Below are 19,025 nucleotides of genomic sequence, written 5' to 3'. Positions count from 1 at the left end.
ACAGTGAGGCATACTATACAGGTCACAGTATTAGTAGAGACAATACTTAACCACTTAAGGACCGGGCTTTTCTTTTGATCTGTGCTGTGTGGGCTATTCAGCCCACAGCACAGATCGTGTTTGAGCCAGGGCGATCAGACTTCCCCCCCTTTTTCCCCACTAGGGGTTGTCCTGCAGGGGGGGTCTGATCGCCGCCGGCTGCCTGCGTGTTGTGGGGGGCTCCTCAAAGCCCCCCTCCGCAGCGTTTTCCGTCCTCCCTCTGTTTTCCGTCCTGCGCCGCCTCTGACAGGCTTCAGCCTATCAGAATGAGGCGTTCCACGGCCAATCAGAGGCCGGGGATCGCCGATCTCCTTTACGGCGCTGCCGCAGCAGCGCCATATGGTGTAAACAGCGGGGATTTCTTCCCCGCGTGTTTATATTTAGCCTGCAAGCCGTGATCGGCGGCTTGCAGACTGTTCACGGAGACACCCTCCGTGAACTGACATGGAAAGGTTTCCATGTAATTCCACTTACGACCAGCCGCCGCCTATCGGCGTTAGGCGGTCGTTAAGTCACTTTGGGCAGCTGCCAAGGGCTCATATGGGCACCTGTCCTTTCCTAATACAAGAGATTACCCAGTCACAGTCCTGTCACAGATTATTTTTGCTTACAGCCTGTCGGAAGCACTATGAGAAGATGTTTCACTGAGCTCCTCAGCTTGTCTCCTCTCCATGCCTCCATTTTTTGTAAAACAGTCCAAAAACCAGAGGTGAGGGCCCAGGCAACATAAACGTCATACAGGCTTTCCCAGGACAGGTGCTACACATGAGATAAGGCTCCACCCCAAGACAGGACACACTCAACTAGCTCTCTTTAAATTCCACCCACAGGCAGGGCTGGATTTGTACTTTCCAGCACCCTAGGTTGGCTGTCAACAACCGCCCCCCTCCCCCCATTCTGTCCAACTCTGACTAGTGATCACTGGTTTGAATGGGCTCCCCTCTGTTTTGCTGCTTTGCCCCTGTTCAACAAAGAAGCAGTGCATGCTCTGTCCACTCCCTGTAATTTTGCACTTCTGACTGGATGCACAGCAGGCAATAGCGTTTTGGGCATACTTCAGAAATGACGCTCATGTATGAGCAGCACTTGTCAAGTACACATACCCATAACACTCCCAGCCTCGGCTCCTGTGCACATCCGTACAGGAGTGTGAAATGACAAAGAGCGCGAGTGGACAGCGCTGCTTCTTTGTCCTCTGTGCGACTTGCTGCAGTCAGAGCCACAAATAGGGGACAGTGCAGCGCAATGGAGAGAAGCTAATTAAAAACAGAGAACAGGTAAGTAGAAGGATCCTAAACTACACATGCTGCCATAGATGTAGTGTAATGCTAGGTACACATTATGCAATTTTCTGACAGATTTACTGGATTATTACAATCATGTCTGATCTGATTTCCGATCAATTTGCTGTTCACTTCTATGAAAAATCATTCAGAAAATTGATTGGAAAGCAGATCGGACATGTTGGAAATAGTTGATCTGACAGTAAATCTGTAAGAAAATTGCATCATGTGTACCTAGCATAAGCTCAGGTGTACTTTACACAGTGACAATTTAGCACCTAGGGCAAGTTAAGACAAATTTTAAAATCAGTCAGTAGGAAGTTTTGTAACAGAATAACACTTTTTATTGGCTAATCAAAAGAAAAACAGTAAGCCTTTAGCTAATGAGCCTCTTCAGACTTTGTTCATGTATACAAGATGTTAGGGCACACAGCTATATATACAGTCAGCAGGAGATGCATTGATTGTTTTTATAAATATAAATAAATGTAACAGTTGTCATTCTGTTTCAAAGCATCCTGCTTTCACTGATGGCTAACACAGTACAATGCTTTGCTGCTACTAGAAAAAAGTCAGGAAAGAGTTAAACTGTAGCACAAAAAATTGTTGCTGTCATTCTCTAGGGAAAAAAACAAACATAAATTTAACAGGTCTGAGGTCTTTAACAGCTCTGACCTACTAGTAATAAACTAACATCAGTCTGGGGCAAAGGGGAGAGCTGCTAATTGCTGTCAGTGAATTTGTGCATGAAGAAAAACATTCGAATTCAAGAGTTCTGCTACTTTAGCTTATATATGTTTCTTCCCACAGCAGCTTGTATGTCTCCACTCATCATACAAAGGACAGGATCATCAGGTGACAGCAGATGCTGACTGTCATAACACGCACAAGTGAGAGAGATGCAGGGATCTCTGGAATTCAGGCAGATCAGAGCAAAGCAGGAGAGGTGATTTACTTTGACATGTGACCTCTTATCTCTCCAAGTCCTGTGCCCTGCTGATTTTTATCGCCCTATGCCATGGCCTTTGTGGCCTTCCCAGAAATCTGGCCCTGCCCACAGTTTGTCACAATTAACTGTACCTGATACCATCTTTACTTACCATACAATATCATTATAAATATGCATATCATTTCACAATTATATAGTCTCTTCCAGGTGGGTAACTCACCTGTCATGGAGGGTTATTACAAATAATATTACCAGGTAATCTAACCTGGATTTTTTCCTATAGCCCTCCAGGACATGTTCTACACATGAGATGAAAAGCAATAAATTAACCAAATTTAGGGCGGGATTACAGCCTGAAGAACTTTTCTTCCAAAGGCTTTTTCTCCAGCTGATAATAAATCCAGTCGGTAATGCTTGATGAAGGTGTTGACAATTTTCCAAGTCCCTGCTCTACAGATTTCTGACGCTGTAGCTCCAGCTCTATAGGCCCAGGAAGTTGCCTTGGATCTGGTTGAATGTGCTGTTCTTTCCTGTGGACAATCAATTTCCTTGTGATTTGTATGCTTCACTAACCTCCCTGGCGGAACCACCGAGGGCGTTTTATCTCATCAGGGCAGTTTCTAGGCTAAATTTCACCCAGGGCGAGGGTCTAAAAAAATCACCCCTCCCCCCCACCCCACCCCCGTGGAGCCAGGTATAGGTGCCTGCAGTATAGGTTAGCCAGGTCTAGGTAGCCCCCAGTATAGTTAGCCAGCTATAGGTGTCCCCCAGCAGGGGCGTTAATAGCCCCAAAGATCAGTGGCACGTGCCCCGGATCTATTCTGGGGTGCCCCGGATGTCCCTTGTGTCTGAGAATGAATCAGATGCTAGAGCTAGAGTTTGATTCACGGATGCTAGGGGGAGAATAGCCAGCTACAGAGGATGCCTCCAGACTTGGAGAATGGGTGGAGGAGGTGAGTAGTTCCTCCTGCTGTGCTACTCTGCTGGGGGGGGGGGGGGGGAGTGAGGAAGTTGAGGAACAGCAAGGACACACACAACAATGCATGCTCCCTATGGGGGATCCAGGCACCACAGCCTCCAGCATGCCCCATAGAGGTGCTACAGCACCCAGCATGAAACCATACAGCACCCAGCATGTCCCATATGTTTAAGTGACACTGCCTATTTATGTGACATACTGCATTTTTTTTTGTATTAACGCAGAGGGGGGCTTCATCCAACATTTTACTGGGCAGGCCTACTTAGACCGATGTTCAGTTCATGTAAATTTGGCCTTACCCATGACCACACCCATGTTCTGGTGCATGACCACACCCATTTTCCGGCTGTAGTGCCCAAAAGTACCCCGGATCTCTTAGGATTCTAGCAACACCCCTGTCCCCCAGTATAGGTAGCCAGGCATAGTTGCCCCCAGTATAGGTTAGATAGGTAGGTGCCCCCAGTATAGGTTAGATAGGTAGGTGCCCCCAGTATAGGTTAGATAGGAAGGTGCCCCCAGTATAGGTTAGCTAGGTAGGTACCTCCAGAATAGGGTAGCCCATATAGTTGCCATGAGTACAGGTTAGATTGGTAGGTGCCTCCAGTATAGTGTAGCCTATATAGTTCCCGTAAAGCCACTACTCTGCTGTTGCCAAGTGGATACCTTCCTCCACCACGCAAGGAGCCTCCGCCAAGCCTGCTGCTAACCTCCACCTTCCCAAATTTTCCTTCTACCTCTCTTCATTGCAGGAATTTGGGGAACACCACAAAGAAAAAATGTGATAAGAAGGAGCTTGTCTCCTTCTCACCCTCCAGGACAGGTTAAAGCTACTCACAAAGGTTCCCCCAGCCTCAACACTATCTGGCTGCTGACCAGCAAACCATCAGAGAGCTAGTGTTTTCCCTGGGACAGGAAACATACAGCTGGCAGGAGGATACCTGTAGGTGGAATTTAAAGAGAGCTAGTTGAGTGTTTCCTGTCTTGGGGCAGAGCCCTATCTCATGTGTAGCACCTGTCCTGGAGGGTTATAGGAAAAAATATTATTTTCTTCAGTATACAGCCTTATTTTAAAGACTTCCATTGTATATGGTCTCAAAGGAAATAAAGTGAGATCTTCACCTCAGGGCCCTTTCACACTGGGGCGGTGTGGTAAATTTGCCGCACCCCACTGCACCCTAAAGGCCTTGTTTTCATCTGTGCGCTTCTGTCTGCTTCTGTCTGGTTTTCAGCAACATGTATCATCAATCTGTAACATTGATGTGCTGATAAAAAGCAGACAGAAGCGGATAGAAGCGCACAGATGGAAACAAAGCCTCACAGCTTCAAGCAGGGCCCTGGCCAAATGCTTTATCTTGCGCAGATTGCTGCAGGAGCCAAAGTGGCAATGTTGGTATATGCTCACGTTAGATAGTAGCGCACTAAAACGTAACTTTTATTGGTTACCGATAAAGCTAAAAGATTAAGAAGAAACGCGGAAAAGCCGCCGCTGGTACTCAGAGTAAGGCGGCTGATTCCGCGTGCAACATGGCAGCTGGCGCGCAGTCGGAGCGCGGAAAAACCGCCGCATGCCCAGACAGCAGGGCGGCGGATTCCGCGTCCAACGTGGCAGGTTACACGCATAGGCCGACTCCTATCAGTAATGCTGAATGCGGAGAAAACGCCGCACGCACAGACGGTGGTGCGGCGGATTCCGCATCCAACACAGCAGAAACATTACAACATATGTCTGGTGTGGCTGGGACTGATAGTCCACATTGGTTCAGGAGGACGCGCGCGCGCAGAGAGGCAGGGCCTTTATGACAGTCAGAAGGAGGTCGGCTGACCAAGCCGGTCAGCTGACAATTTCAGCAGCTTTCATTGGTCCAGCACTTAGGGGAGGCGCTGGAGAGCGCTTGAGTATATATACTGGGTGCTGGACATTTCTCTGGTGTCTGGCATTGCGATCACTACGTGGTAGCACTCAGACCTTGTCAGTATCTGTGTTATTAGACAGTTTCGTAGGTGTTGATGATCACGGAGCTCACACCTTAGTCTAGGATTTCTGTACTATTTGTATATTGTATTATCTAGCTTAGTTCCTGGAGTGTGGGAATCTTGGAGCTCACACTCAAGCCTAGGCATTGTTGATTATCTGTTATGACCTTGCGCTTTCCTGACCATCCTCCTGATCTCTGATTTTGTACCTTTGTCATTCTGATCTTCTGTTGCCGAACTCTGCTTGCCTTAAGGCTCATACACACATCAGACTATAGTCTTTGGAAAATGAAAGATCACAGACCAATCTTACCACCCTTCATGTAGTATGAGAGCCATACTCTACACAGTCTTTTCTATGGAGCTAAACTCCACATCAGAAAAAAAATCTTTGCAAGATGCTGCACACACAGATGCTGTACAGACACAAAAGATCAGTATCTGCAAAAGATCTGTTCCTGCCAAAAATCCATTCCTGCAAATTGCAATGATAGTCTATGAGATCTGCAGATCATCATACACACATGATTTAACTGACATTCATCTGCAGATCAAGCAATCATCTGCAGATCTGAAAATCCATCCTGGTGGATCTGATCTGTAGATGAATGCCAGTTAAATCATGTGTGTATGATGATCTGCAGATCTCATAGACTATCATTGCAATTTGCAGGAATGGATTTTTGGCCGGAACAGATATTTTGCAGATACTGATCTTTTGTGTCTGTACAGCATCTGTGTGTGCAGCATCTTGCAAAGATTTTTTTCTGATGTGGAGTTCAGCTCCATAGAAAAGACTGTGTAGAGTATGGCTCTCATACTACATGAAGGGTGGTAAGATTGGTCTGTGATCTTTCATTTTCAAAAGACTATGGTCTGATGTGTGTATGTGGCCTTAGACTCCGCATCTGCCTCCTGTCTCTGTACCTTATCTGTCTGCACGGTTACGACCTGGCCTGTCCGACCTCGAGAACTATCTTTCCTGTTAGGAGATAGTTCACAGACCTGTCAGTGACACTTCACCATTGGTGTCACTCACACTCTGTCCTTCCCCCCTTCAGTCTTGCTCCGCCCCTTGGGGAGCTTCAGACCTGTGGAAGGAATCTGAGCCTTGGCTATATCCCGCACTGCTTAAACACCCTTTTGGGGGTGCTCTCCTCAAAGTATACTGTTGCACCAAACACTCTCATCACTCAGGTGTCCAGAGGTTAGAAATATATCTGATTATCGGTGATACTGCAGATCATCAATAATCGGGTATATATCTGTATTCTCGGTGATACTGCAGATCACCGATAATCAGATTCTCTCTGTGTTACACCGATCGTTTACAGAACGCCAGACCAAAAAAAATACAAATGGACGCACACACTGACCGTCTGGGCACACTTACCACTTCGGTGGACTCTATCAACCAAGTGTTGGGTACCCACAAAGCTATGATTGACGCTTTGGCCGGTTCTTTACGTACCCTCCAGACGGCAGTTGACGAGGTGCGATCCCCTCCTAGCACAGACATACGTATGCCTGTACCTGAGAAATTTTCCGGTCACAGATCTGACTTTCGAAATTTTAGGAGTAGAGTGTTGTCATATTTTGAGTTGAGATCCAGATCTTCAGGAACCATGACCCAAAGGGTGACGTTTATTAAGACGTTATCAGGCGAATCCCAGACTTGGGCATACAGCCTACTTGATGGAGATTTAGCCTTATCCTCCGTAGATGAGTTTTTTAAGGCTATGGCAGTAATTTACGACGACCCAGACATTGCCTCGACTGCTGAGCGGAAGCTCAAGTTGTTGCGTCAAGGCAAGAGTCCGGTCGAGGAGTATGCTGCCGAATTTAGGAGGTGGTCAGTTTCAGCCAGGTGGGACTCTTATGCACTTTTAGACTGTTCCTTATCAGGATTATAGGATGAGGTCTTAGACCTTATGCTAAGTCAGCCTGAACCTAAAACCGTCGATGAGGCCATTTCATCGGCAATCAGGATTGATCGCAGATTACGTTATCAGAAGCAGACCCGGGGTAGAAGCAATGTTAAGATGCTGTCATATGCTGCACCTCCAGTGACTCCACCTCCTCCCGTTTCACCTCCTCCAGAGCCAATGCAGATTGGTCGGTCTAAACTATCCCAAGTGGAGCGGAGACGCAGGATTTCGGAGCAGTTGTGTCTCTATTGTGCAGAGGGGGATTATAGAGTACGAAGTTACCATAAGAAGTCGGGAAACGCCACTGCCTAGGTGTAGTTGGAGGTAATACCCTAGGCGTACAGAGCTTGCCCCTAGAAGATAAACGTTTACTTCTCCCTTGTATGATTACATGGGAAGGTAAATCTGAAGTCTCTGAGGCCTTCGTTGATTCAGGCTCTGCGGCTAATTTTATGGATTACGAATTTGCTAAGAGATTAGGTGTTCCGCTCACTCCGGTTAAACCACCCCTTCAGGTTACGGTAGTAGATGACTCCCCCCTACAGCGTAATCATCCGCTGTCTCAGACACCAGAGGTAGAAGTCACTATAGGGGTATTGCATAAAGAGAGGTTGCAGTTTTTTGTTTTGCACATGACAACTTCCACAATCATCCTTGGCATGCCGTGGCTACACCTTCACTCCCCGCAGATAGATTGGGCCACTGGTCAGCTAACGAGCTGGTCCGCCCATTGTGTTCAGCATTGTCTAGTGAAGGTAAATTTGGGCCAGACCAGGATTCATGTGGAGGGTGTCCCAGATCCATACGTTGAGTTCTCAGACGTATTCTGTCCCAAAGCCGCCGATAAGCTACCGCCCCATCGCCCTTTCGATTGCCCGATTGATCTCCGATCAGGTTGTATGCCCCCTAGAGGTCATCTCTACAATTTATCTGGGCCAGAAAAAATGGCCATGCAAGAGTACATCCGTGAAAATTTGGCTAAGGGATTCATTCGTCATTCCCGGTCACCTGCCGGAGCAGGTTTCTTTTTTGTAAAGAAAAAGGACGGAGGTCTTCGTCCATGCATTGATTACCGGGGACTGAATAAAATTACATTTAAAAATTGCTATCCATTACCCTTGATAGACGATTTATTCACTCAAGTCACCAATGCCAAGATCTTTTCAAAATTGGATTTGCGGGGTGCATACAATCTGGTGCGGATCAGAGAGGGCGATGAATGGAAGACGGCCTTCAACACACCCGACAGGCATTACGAGTATCTGGTGATGCCCTTCGGGTTGTGTAACGCTCCGGCCGTCTTCCAGGAACTCATTAACGAGGTTTTCAGAGAGGTGTTGGGTAAATTTGTCCTAATTTACCTGGACGACATTTAGATCTTCTCAAACAACCTCTCTGAGCACAGAGCTCATGTTAAATTTGTGCTGCACAAGCTTAGACAAAACAGGCTTTACGCTAAATTAGAGAAATGTATTTTTGAGGTGACATCTGTGGCTTTTCTGGGATACATAATTTCCACTTCTGGCCTTTCTATGGATCCCGCCAAAGTCTCTGCTGTACTGGAATGGCCCCAGCCAGTAGGACTCAAATCTCTTCAGAGATTTTTAGGGTTTGCGAATTACTATAGAAGGTTCATTAAGGGGTACTCTACAGTCATAGCACCCCTCACCAGTCTCACAAAGAGAGGGGCAGATACAAATCACTGGTCTCCTGGAGCTCTGGCCGCTTTCTCCACGCTGAAAGAACTGTTTTGCTCTGCACCCATATTGAGACAAGTAGACACCTCTTATCCATTCATTGTGGAGGTTGACACCTCAGAAGTTGGGGTAGGGGCTGTGCTGTCTCAACGCTCTGGGCTGCAGGGAAGGTTACACCCGTGTGCCTATTTTTCTCGGAGATTTTTACCAGCGGAGAAAAACTACGATATAGGTAACAGGGAGCTTCTAGCCATTAAGCTGGCCTTTGAGGGATGGCGTCATTGGCTAGAGGGAGTTGAACACACAATTACAGTTTACACTGATCACAAGAATTTGGAATACATTGGATGGCCAAGAGATTGAGTCCCCGTCAGGCCCGGTGGTCACTGTTTTTCTCGAGATTTAGATTTGTAATTACGTACACTCCGGGCAGTAAAAACATTAAGGCAGATGCCTTGTCCAGATGTTTCGAGCCAGAGACAGCACAGCCCTCAGAACCAGAGCCCATTGTTCCACAGAAGGTAGTGCTGGGAGCCACAGAGACTTGGAGAGACTGGACGGAGACCTTGAGTCCCTTTCAGCAGGATGTCCCTGAGGGAAAGCCTGAAGGGGTTATGTTTGTGCCACTGCCATTTCGTCTCCAGATTTTGCAGATGTTCCACTCGCACAAAAATGCCGGGCATCCAGGGGCCTTCAGAACGCAAGACTTGGTTGCTAGATGTGCTTGGTGGCCTTCCCTGGCAACAGACTACAAGGAGTATGTTAGAGAGTGTGCAGTGTGTGCAAAAAGCAAGCCCTCCCGTCTGGCACCTGGGGGAACGTTGCAGCCTTTGCCCACCCCGAGTGAACCATGGACCCATTTGTCCATGGATTTTGTAGGTGAGCTTCCTAGGTCTGAAGGCATGTCGGTCATCTGGGTTGTAGTCGACTGGTTCAGCAAAATGGCCCATTTCGTGCCCCTGAAGGGACTCCCCTCGGCCCAGGAGTTGGCCGATCTTTTTGTCACCCCCGTTTTCCGACTCCATGGCATTCCGGAAAACATAGTGTCAGATCGGGGAGTCCAATTTGTTTCCAGATTTTGGAGGGCATTTTGCCATCAAATGGGCATGGAACTGTCATTTTCGTTGGGCTACCACCCACAGACCAATGGTCAGACGGAGAGGACGAATCAATCATTGGAACAGTTCTTGAGGTGTTATGTGACGGAAGCACAAAATGATTGGGTCAAGTTCTTGCCATACGCAGAATTTGCACACAATAATTTGAAGAGCTCTTCCTCTGGGTTCGCTCCGTTTCAGGTGGTAACTGGAAAGTTGCCCAAGATTTCCCCATTGCCAGTGACCTCCACTCCGTTTCCAGCTCTGGAGGCTTGGCAAGAGTCGTTCAAAACCACTTGGGGAATCGTGAAAAGTAATTTGGAAAAGGCTTTTCAAAGTCAGAAAGGTCAAGCTGACAAGAAACGATCCGTTAAGTGGAAGTTCTAACCAGGAGACCTGGTCTGGGTGTCCACACGCCATTTAACCCTGAAACAACCCTCGGCCAAGTTAGGTCCCAGGTTTGTGGGCCCTTTTTCTGTGACTAGGAAGATCAACAACGTTACGTATACCATTGATCTCCCTGCCAGCATGCGTGGCGTAAGATCTTTTCATGTGTCCCTGCTTAAGCCAGCAGTTCACGTAGGTTCCATTCCTCCTCCTCCTATGATAGACAACCAACCTGAGTATGAAGTAGAAAGGATTTTAGACTCACGGGTAGTGCAGAACTCACTACAGTATCTGGTGCACTGGAAGGGGTATGGAGGAGAGATCATGGGTACCTGAGGGTCGTATGCATGCGGACGAATTAAGAAAGGAATTCCACACTCGATATCCGGAGAAACCGGGTAGGAGTTGTCCAGAGTCCACCCCTCAGGGGGGGGGGGGTACTGTGAGGAAACGCGGAAAAGCCGCCGCTGGTACTCAGAGTAAGGCAGCTGATTCCGAGTGCACCATGGCAGCTGGCGCGCAGTCGGAGCGCGGAAAAACCGCCGCATGCCCAGACAGCAGGGCGGCGGATTCCGCGTCCAACGCGGCAGGTTACACGCATAGGCCGACTCCTATCAGTAATGCTGAATGCGGAGAAAACGCCGCACGCACAGACGGTGGTGCGGCGGATTCCGCATCCAACACAGCAGAAACATTACAACATATGTCTGGTGTGGCTGGGACTGATAGTCCACATTGGTTCAAGAGGACGCGCGCGCGCAGAGAGGCAGGGCCTTTATGACAGTCAGAAGGAGGTCAGCTGACCAAGCCGGTCAGCTGACAATTTCAGCAGCTTTCATTGGTCCAGCACTTAGGGGAGGCGCTGGAGAGAGCTTGAGTATATATACTGGGTGCTGGACATTTCTCTGGTGTCTGGCGTTGCGATCACTACGTGGTAGCACTCAGACCTTGTCAGTATCTGTGTTATTAGACAGTTTCGTAGGTGTTGATGATCACGGAGCTCACACCTTAGTCTAGGATTTCTGTACTATTTGTATATTGTATTATCTAGCTTAGTTCCTGGAGTGTGAGAATCTTGGAGCTCACACTCAAGCCTAGGCATTGTTGATTATCTGTTATGACCTTCCGCTTTCCTGACCATCCTCCTGATCTCTTATTTTGTACCTTTGTCATTCTGATCTTCTGTTGCCGAACTCTGCTTGCCTTAGACTCCGCATCTGCCTCCTGTCTCTGTACCTTATCTGTCTGCACGGTTACGACCTGGCCTGTCCGACCTCGAGAACTATCTTCCCTGTTAGGAGATAGTTCACAGACCTGTCAGTGACACTTCACCATTGGTGTCACTCACACTCTGTCCTTCCCCCCTTCAGTCTTGCTCCGCCCCTTGGGGAGCTTCAGACCTGTGGAAGGAATCTGAGCCTTGGCTATATCCCGCACTGCTTAAACACCCTTTTGGGGGTGCTCTCCTCAAAGTATACTGTTGCACCAAACACTCTCATCACTCAGGTGTCCAGAGGTTAGAAATATATCTGATTATCGGTGATACTGCAGATCATCAATAATCGGGTATATATCTGTATTCTCGGTGATACTGCAGATCACCGATAATCAGATCCTCTCTGTGTTACACCAATCGTTTACAAAGATATATGCAACAACAATTTATATGAAAGGACAGATTGTGTTGGTGTTTCTCTCACCAGCACATTTGTGTCATTGTGGGTATATGAAATGGATCTGATTAGGGAGTATTAGGTATGAGAAAATAGCCCAAATACGTAAATTGTGTAATATGGATCCACATATATATGACACAATTAAGGCAGACAGTATGGGAGTACAAAACACACCCTGTGCACTAACTGGACAGACTTGACATGTTTCAGCATTATTAATTACAACAGAGAGAGAAAATGTGTGCATCAACCAAGTGAACCTGACAAATCTGGCTTTGCAAATTTGGCCTATTGGCTAATCACGAGACATTGCTCATGCAAATAAGCATTTGCTTTCGCATGCCTAAATATGCAGGGTCAAAACCAAAAACCGCAAAACAATCGCCCTGCGGGAATTAGTTCATGCTATATAGCACTATCCAGCGGGGGCCACGAGGAGGCTTCCCATTGCCCCCATACAACCGGGGGGCCGCGGGGGTCCCAGGCACTCTCACCGCCTGGAACCCACACTGCGGCACCCCGGAGGTGGAGGCCGTGGGGTGCAGGCGATCTCCCCAGCGTGATCAGCGCCGGGAAGAGCCGCCCGCACACACCTCCCAAGATTAAAAACAGGCACTTACCTTAACGTCCATTGTGTTCTGCTATATGCGCATAACCTGGGCGCGACACATAAGGGGAGGACAGGCGCAAATAGCCTGCTCCAGGGCTCTCACCTCCTAAAACAAGCCACTCACTACCTGCCCTCAGAAAAAAGAAATGCAATGACCCCCGCGGCCCCCCGGTTGTATGGGGGCAATGGGAAGCCTCCTCGTGGCGCCCCTGGATAGTGCTATATAGCATGAACTAATTCCCGCAGGGCGATTGTTTTGTGGTTTTTGGTTTTTGACCCTGCATATTTAGGCATGCGAAAGCAAATGCTTATTTGCATGAGCAATGTCTCGTGATTAGCCAATAGGCCAAATTTGCAAAGCCAGATTTGTCAGGTTCACTTGGTTGATGCACACATTTTCTCTATCTGTTGTAATTAGTTATGTTTCAGCATTATGCCTACGTCAGGAGTGAATAAAATATTCAGTATATACAGTGCAGTGCATTTACACTCAAACATATAATCCCCCCACCCTACATAACATCAGACTGTCAGCATATATAGCCCCTGTCAGGGGCTATATATGCTGACAGTCTGCTGTTATGTAGGACTAGTGACTTAGCCCGTTTAAAAATGGGCTAGGTCTGTCACTATACCGCCGCACGCATGACGCCCACCGGGCGCACGCGCGCCCCCGTGGCGCCCACTGCCCGCACGCACGCCCGCCCCTTCTGGTCCCGTCCTCCGGCTCTCACCACCGTCAGCAGTGTCTCTGCGTCTTGTCCCTGCACATGCGCAGTGCTAAAAAGCACTGACACAGGGACAAAAACGGACGCAGAGACACTTGCCAATTATATATAGAGATAGGGGGATTATATGTTTGTGTATAAATGCACTGCACTGTATATACTGTGTATTTTAATCACTCCTGACAAAGATGTAATGCTGAAACTTGTCGAGTCTGTCCAGTTAGTGCACAGGGTGTGTTTTGTACCCCCATACTGTCTGCCTTAAAGGGAACCTAAATTGAGAGGGATATGGATTTTTCCTTCTAAAATAATACCAGTTGCCTGACTGTCCTGCTGATCCTGTGTCTCTAATACTTTTAGCCACAGCCCCTCAACAAGCATCAGGTGCTCTGACTGAAGTCAGGCTGGATTAGCTGTATGCTTGTTTCAGTTGTGTGATTCAGCCACTACTGCAGCTAAAGAGATCAGCAGGACTGACAAGCAACTAGTATTATTTAAAGGGAAACATCCATATCCCTCTCAGTTAATGTTCCCTTTAATTGTGTCATATATATGTGGAAAAAGGTCTGAAGAGCCGTATTACACAGTTTACGTATTTGAGCTAATTTCTCATACCTAATGCTCCCTAATCAGACCCATTTCATATACCCACAATGACACAAATGTGCTGGTGAGATAAACACCAACACAATCTGTCCTTTCATATAAATTGTTGTTGCATATATCGTTTAGTTTTATCGGTAACCAATAAAAGTTACGTTTTAGTGCGCTAGGGGTCATATCCGCTGAGGAACACGCATTTGAGTCATATTTCCCCGAGTACTTTAATATTGTATTTGCTCACGTTAGATAGGGCACTTCCGCCGCAGCGTATCGCAACGTAGGTATTAGGAACTACCCCATACACTTTCCTTAGGCATTGGGCCCACAACAGCACTTTCACCAGCGATTTACGCTTTCTAGAAATCGCTAGCGATTCCAAAAGCGATTCGCGGCTGACAACCTATGGCAGCTACAGTAAATGCAGACAAACAGAAAGAATAAGGAAAAAAAAAACATATTTGCTGTAAGAAAGAGATAACCAACAAAACCTACTGCCGTAATAACATCCATAACTGCATTTTAGAGATAGTAACAACAAAACCTGTGATATAAAAAAAAAAGTTAGATACTTATCTCTGCACCAGACTTGCTTCAGGCCATGTTCCCAAAACCTTCAGATATTTTTCACTTATTTGCTGCACAAATTTTCTTCACCAGCTTTCTTAAGAAGCTGGTGAAGCAATAGCTCTCAGAAAGAGGAAATATCAGGGTTCCATGTTGCTCAATCATTTTGCAGGCTGTGGCGTAGGGATCACCATAGGAGCTATAGCATCTGCTATGGGGCCTGTAGCCACAGGGGACCGGCAGCGGCCACTAGTGGGAGCTGTCATATGGAAGACAGGGGCTCCTGGACAGCATAGATCGCCTGTAAACTCAAGAAGTAAATTACTTATCTATGCTTGCCTGCTGCTGCTACTCTGCACTTCTGGGGGAGGGGGGTCTTCTGCCAACCTGCACTGGGGACTCTCTGGCTACCTATTCTGGGTGCCCTCTGGCTACCTATACTGAGGGGGCTAACTATACAGGTATACAGGGGTCCTTATAGCTATCTATCCTGGGGTCCTCTGTCTACCTATACTGAGGGGGCTACCTATACGGTAGGGTGGGGGGGTGTCATTCTGGCTACCTATCCTGGTGGTCCTCTGGCTAAGAACACTGAGGGGGCTAACTAAACGGTGGATCATTCTGCCTACCTATCCTGAGGGTCTTTGGTCTACCTATACTGAGGGGGTTACCTATCCTGGGGGTCTTCTGTCTACCTATACTGAGGGGGCTAACTATATGGGGTCATTCTGGCTAACTATCCTGGGAGTCTTCTGTCTACCTATACTGAGGGGGCTAACTATACGGGGTCATTCTGGATACCTATCCTGGGTTTGGGGTCCTCTGGCTACCTATACTGAGGGGGCTAAATATACAGGAGTCATTCTGGCTACCTATCCTGGGGGTCCTCTGGCTACTTATACTGAGGGGGTTACTTATACGTGGTGTCATTCTGGCTACCTATCCTGGGGGCCCTCTGGCTACCTATACTGAGGGGGTTATATAAGTGCAGCAATAAATGAGAGGTGAGAGATACAAAGAAAAAAAACTGACCGTCAACAGCCAAGTGCATATACCAAAATAGGCAGGAAGACAAAGACCTTCTCCCTCTTAGAGCAGCATAGCTAAACACAATACTGGTGACTCTCAGCAGCGCATAAAGAATATACTGCATTTAGGAATCAGAGCTGAGCTAGGACAAGGTCCTCCAGCACCCAAGGCGGAGACACCATAGTGCGCCCCTCCATCCCTCCCACCCCAGCCGTCACACACTGATTGCTATTAGACACGCCATCAGACGCGTATCTGGAAGGGTGCAGGCATGGCACGTGCCCCAGGCCACCTCCCTCTTCAAACAACAGGGGGGGGGGGGGGCGCAGTGCTGCTGACAGCATTCCTGAGTCTAAGGACGTAAACAATCATCCAGCAGCCTGGCTGTCTCAGCCTTTGTCATATATCTGCATTAGAAGCTATTGAGAGGTGAGCTCTGAACTTTTCCCTCACTCCCTACCACTGATCATGTCTCAGTCCCCTGAGATAGCAGCATGTGCTTCTGCTCTGGAGGTTACAGGATCTCCTATTCATTCTCCTCTCTGGCATTCACACATTCCTCAGCCTTATCTCAGTGTGCTGTTTACTTCCTTTTATTTATGACACTCTCTGCACTTTAACCATTACCCTGCTGGCATCTCTGTGGCCAGTTTTAACAACTTCTCTCTTGTACAGTGTACCTCAATAGTTAAAATGCATTATATTTCTAGCTCAGTACTATCTACTGATATTTAATAGGTTGTCAGGCTTTTATCAGGTTATAATCGTTGCTGCAAATGTTTCATTGCTTTCATTCATATGAGAGTGGTGGCTGCCATATTTATTTCCTTTTAAACAATACCAGTTGCCTGGAAGTCCTGCTGATCCTTCTGGTCACTAGGGTCTAAATCACACACCTGAAACATGCATGCAGCTAATCTTGTCAGATGTGTTATAGACATTTGATCTGCATGCTTGTTCAGGGTCTATGGCTTAGGCAGGGATCACACTTGTCTTTCAGTTTTCAGCTCCTGTTTTTCTGTATACGTTTTCTGCACACCAAGTTTCTATGCAGAAAAACATGTGCGTTTTTTTCACAACAGCTAATGTAATTGATACAGAAAACTGACAAAATGAGCAGAATCATCATGCAGAATGTCAGTTTTTTTTTCTGTGCAAGAAAAACACATTAAGTGTGAACTAGCCCTTTGATTAACATGAGTTCTTCTGTGCAGAAAACACGTATGAAAATAGTCAAGTATGTTCCCTGCCTTAAAGTATTAGAGGCAGAGGATCAGAAGGATAGCCTCATTTATTTCATAGTGACTGTTACATTCTGGTACTTGTGTGTGTGTTCTGAATGCATTAAGGGGTTACCCTGTCCAAAAAGGTTAGACAGGATGCTGTTGATTGTAGGTGTGTGTGTGTGTGTATGTGTATGTGTATGTGTATGTGTATGTGTATGTGTATGTGTATGTGTGTGTGTATGTGTGTATGTGTGTGTGTGTGTGTGTGTGTGTGTGTGTGTGTGTGTGTGTGTGTGTGTGTGTGTGTGTGTGTGTGTGTGTGTGTGTTCTGAATGCATGAAGGGGTTACCCTGTCCAAAAAGGTTAGACAGGATGCTGTTGATTGTAGGGGTGTGTGTATATATATGTGTCTGTGTGTGTGTGCGTGTATGTGTGTGTGTGTGTGTGTGTGTTTGTGTGTGTGTGTGTGTATCTATGTGTGTGTATGTGTGTGTCTATGTGTGTCTGTGTGTGTGGGGGAGAGGGGGGGTCATTTTAGTATTTGCCATGGGCGCTTTGTCACCTGGATACGCCACTGCACACCATACATTTTTTTAAATATCTGTTCAATTGAAGAATTGCAATCAATTTTTTCTGACTGATTGTAACATTTCAAAAATATGATCAATGTACCACACACAATACAGTATGTATTTTTCCCCAATTATGATAAAAATGATTGGAAACTCTGAGAAACTTGCTAGGATGTGTATATTAATAAATTGACAATCTAACACACACCATACAATCTTTAGAAAAATTGAAGAAAAATTTCCACCATTCCGGATCGATGAAAAAAAAAAAAAATGAGAAATCCAATCAGATTTTTCATTCAAATGAAATAAAAGTTTTCAGTTTTTTCTGGAGATCTGATCATATTTATCGAATTGTCATAAGATCGGATAATTTTATTGTATCGTGTATGGCCACCTTAAGAGGCACCCCAGGAATCACAACACCTTAATCTCTAGTTATCTGGCTTGCAGTCACTGCCATGTATTCCTTTTTTCTAATTTCTCCCTGCTTCAAACACAATAGGGGAATGATAGCTGAGTGAGTTGTGCGGCCCCTCCTACACTGCGCCCTGAGGCTGGAGCCTCTCTCGCCTCTGTCTCGGCCCTGATCCCAAGGAAGGCATTCTTAATACTGCATTAAAGTATACCAGAGATTAATGAAAATAAAATTATACATACCTGGGGCTTCCTTCAGCCCCCTTCAGGCTAATCGGCCCCTCGTCATCCTCCTCTACCTCCTGGATCCTCCATTAGAAGCAGAACGCTCTTGGCAACGGGATTGCCATGGGGAGCCCGTGCGGCCAGGTTTTTTATTCATCTCTGGTTTCTTTTAAATATGTGTGCAATATATGTAAATATTTTGACCACACCTACAATTTAGCCCTGCCCCTAGAAAGTGCGCTGCCGATTCCGTCCGCTGTCCATCCAAAAACTTAGGTGTCCATATTTTTGGGACTTTTTGTTCTGCAAAAATTAGAAATGATGTTGGAAACCCTGATACACCTACCTGAGGAACACACACAGCAGACCAGTATCCAGAGTGTGATGGGGGAGTGCATCTTGTGTGACTTCTGTCTCCGTGTGGCAGAGGTGCACAGTGTGTGTTTGCCAATGCCATATGACCGATAAGAAGAGGAAGTGGCAGAAGGAAGAAAGAGAGCATCTGGTTGCAGAGTGCTTGCTCAGCTAAGACAAAAGCAGACTTCTAAAGGATTTATCTCTTCAGCTGCAGCAGAATTACTAATGGCACAACCAAGATTTCCTGAATTATGATTATTATTGATTAATATTGCAACAGGATTTTTTCTGCATTGAACAAATAAATAATTTGTTATAAATAAATCAGATGTTAACTGTGCAGAACATTATGGGCCCTATGCAATAAGCAAACTCAAAATTAAATTTCCATAGCTCCCAACTGTCCCTTTTGTGGAGGGACAGTCCCTCTTTGGGAGTCCTGTTCCTCTGTCCCTCTTTCCTCCTCATTTGTCCCTCTTTCAGGACTTTGTCCCTCTTTCTATGTAACTATATACATTTCTCTACTAAAAAATGTGTTTGATGGACTCTAAACTTTATTCCCATCCTTTAAATTGATATATTACTAATTTTCAAATCTTAATATGAAGGAAAATGAACCAGGATAGAAAGGACCAGTGTGGTTTGAATTATAAAACAACATATTTTTCTCATGAAATCTTTATGG

General features: G+C 46.5%; 1 long non-coding RNA gene across 2 annotated transcripts in view; it reads left to right on the top strand.

The window, feature by feature from the left end:
- Nucleotides 1–19,025, top strand: part of LOC137564366 (uncharacterized) — a 128,959-nt gene that overhangs the window by 35,241 nt on the left and 74,693 nt on the right. The window contains exon 3 of one of the 2 annotated variants that reach the window (XR_011030586.1): nucleotides 2,133–2,268. The exons of the other annotated variant lie outside the window; for it this stretch is intronic. This is a non-coding gene — a long non-coding RNA (uncharacterized lncRNA). The remainder of the gene's footprint in view (nucleotides 1–2,132; nucleotides 2,269–19,025) is intronic. 2 annotated transcript variants of the gene reach the window in all.

This window comes from Hyperolius riggenbachi, chromosome 3, assembly GCF_040937935.1.
Source record: "Hyperolius riggenbachi isolate aHypRig1 chromosome 3, aHypRig1.pri, whole genome shotgun sequence".
In the NCBI taxonomy this organism is placed as follows: Eukaryota; Metazoa; Chordata; class Amphibia; order Anura; family Hyperoliidae; genus Hyperolius; species Hyperolius riggenbachi.
Note: the sequence above shows the minus strand (reverse complement) of the source record. Positions and strands in the feature narration are given on the sequence as shown.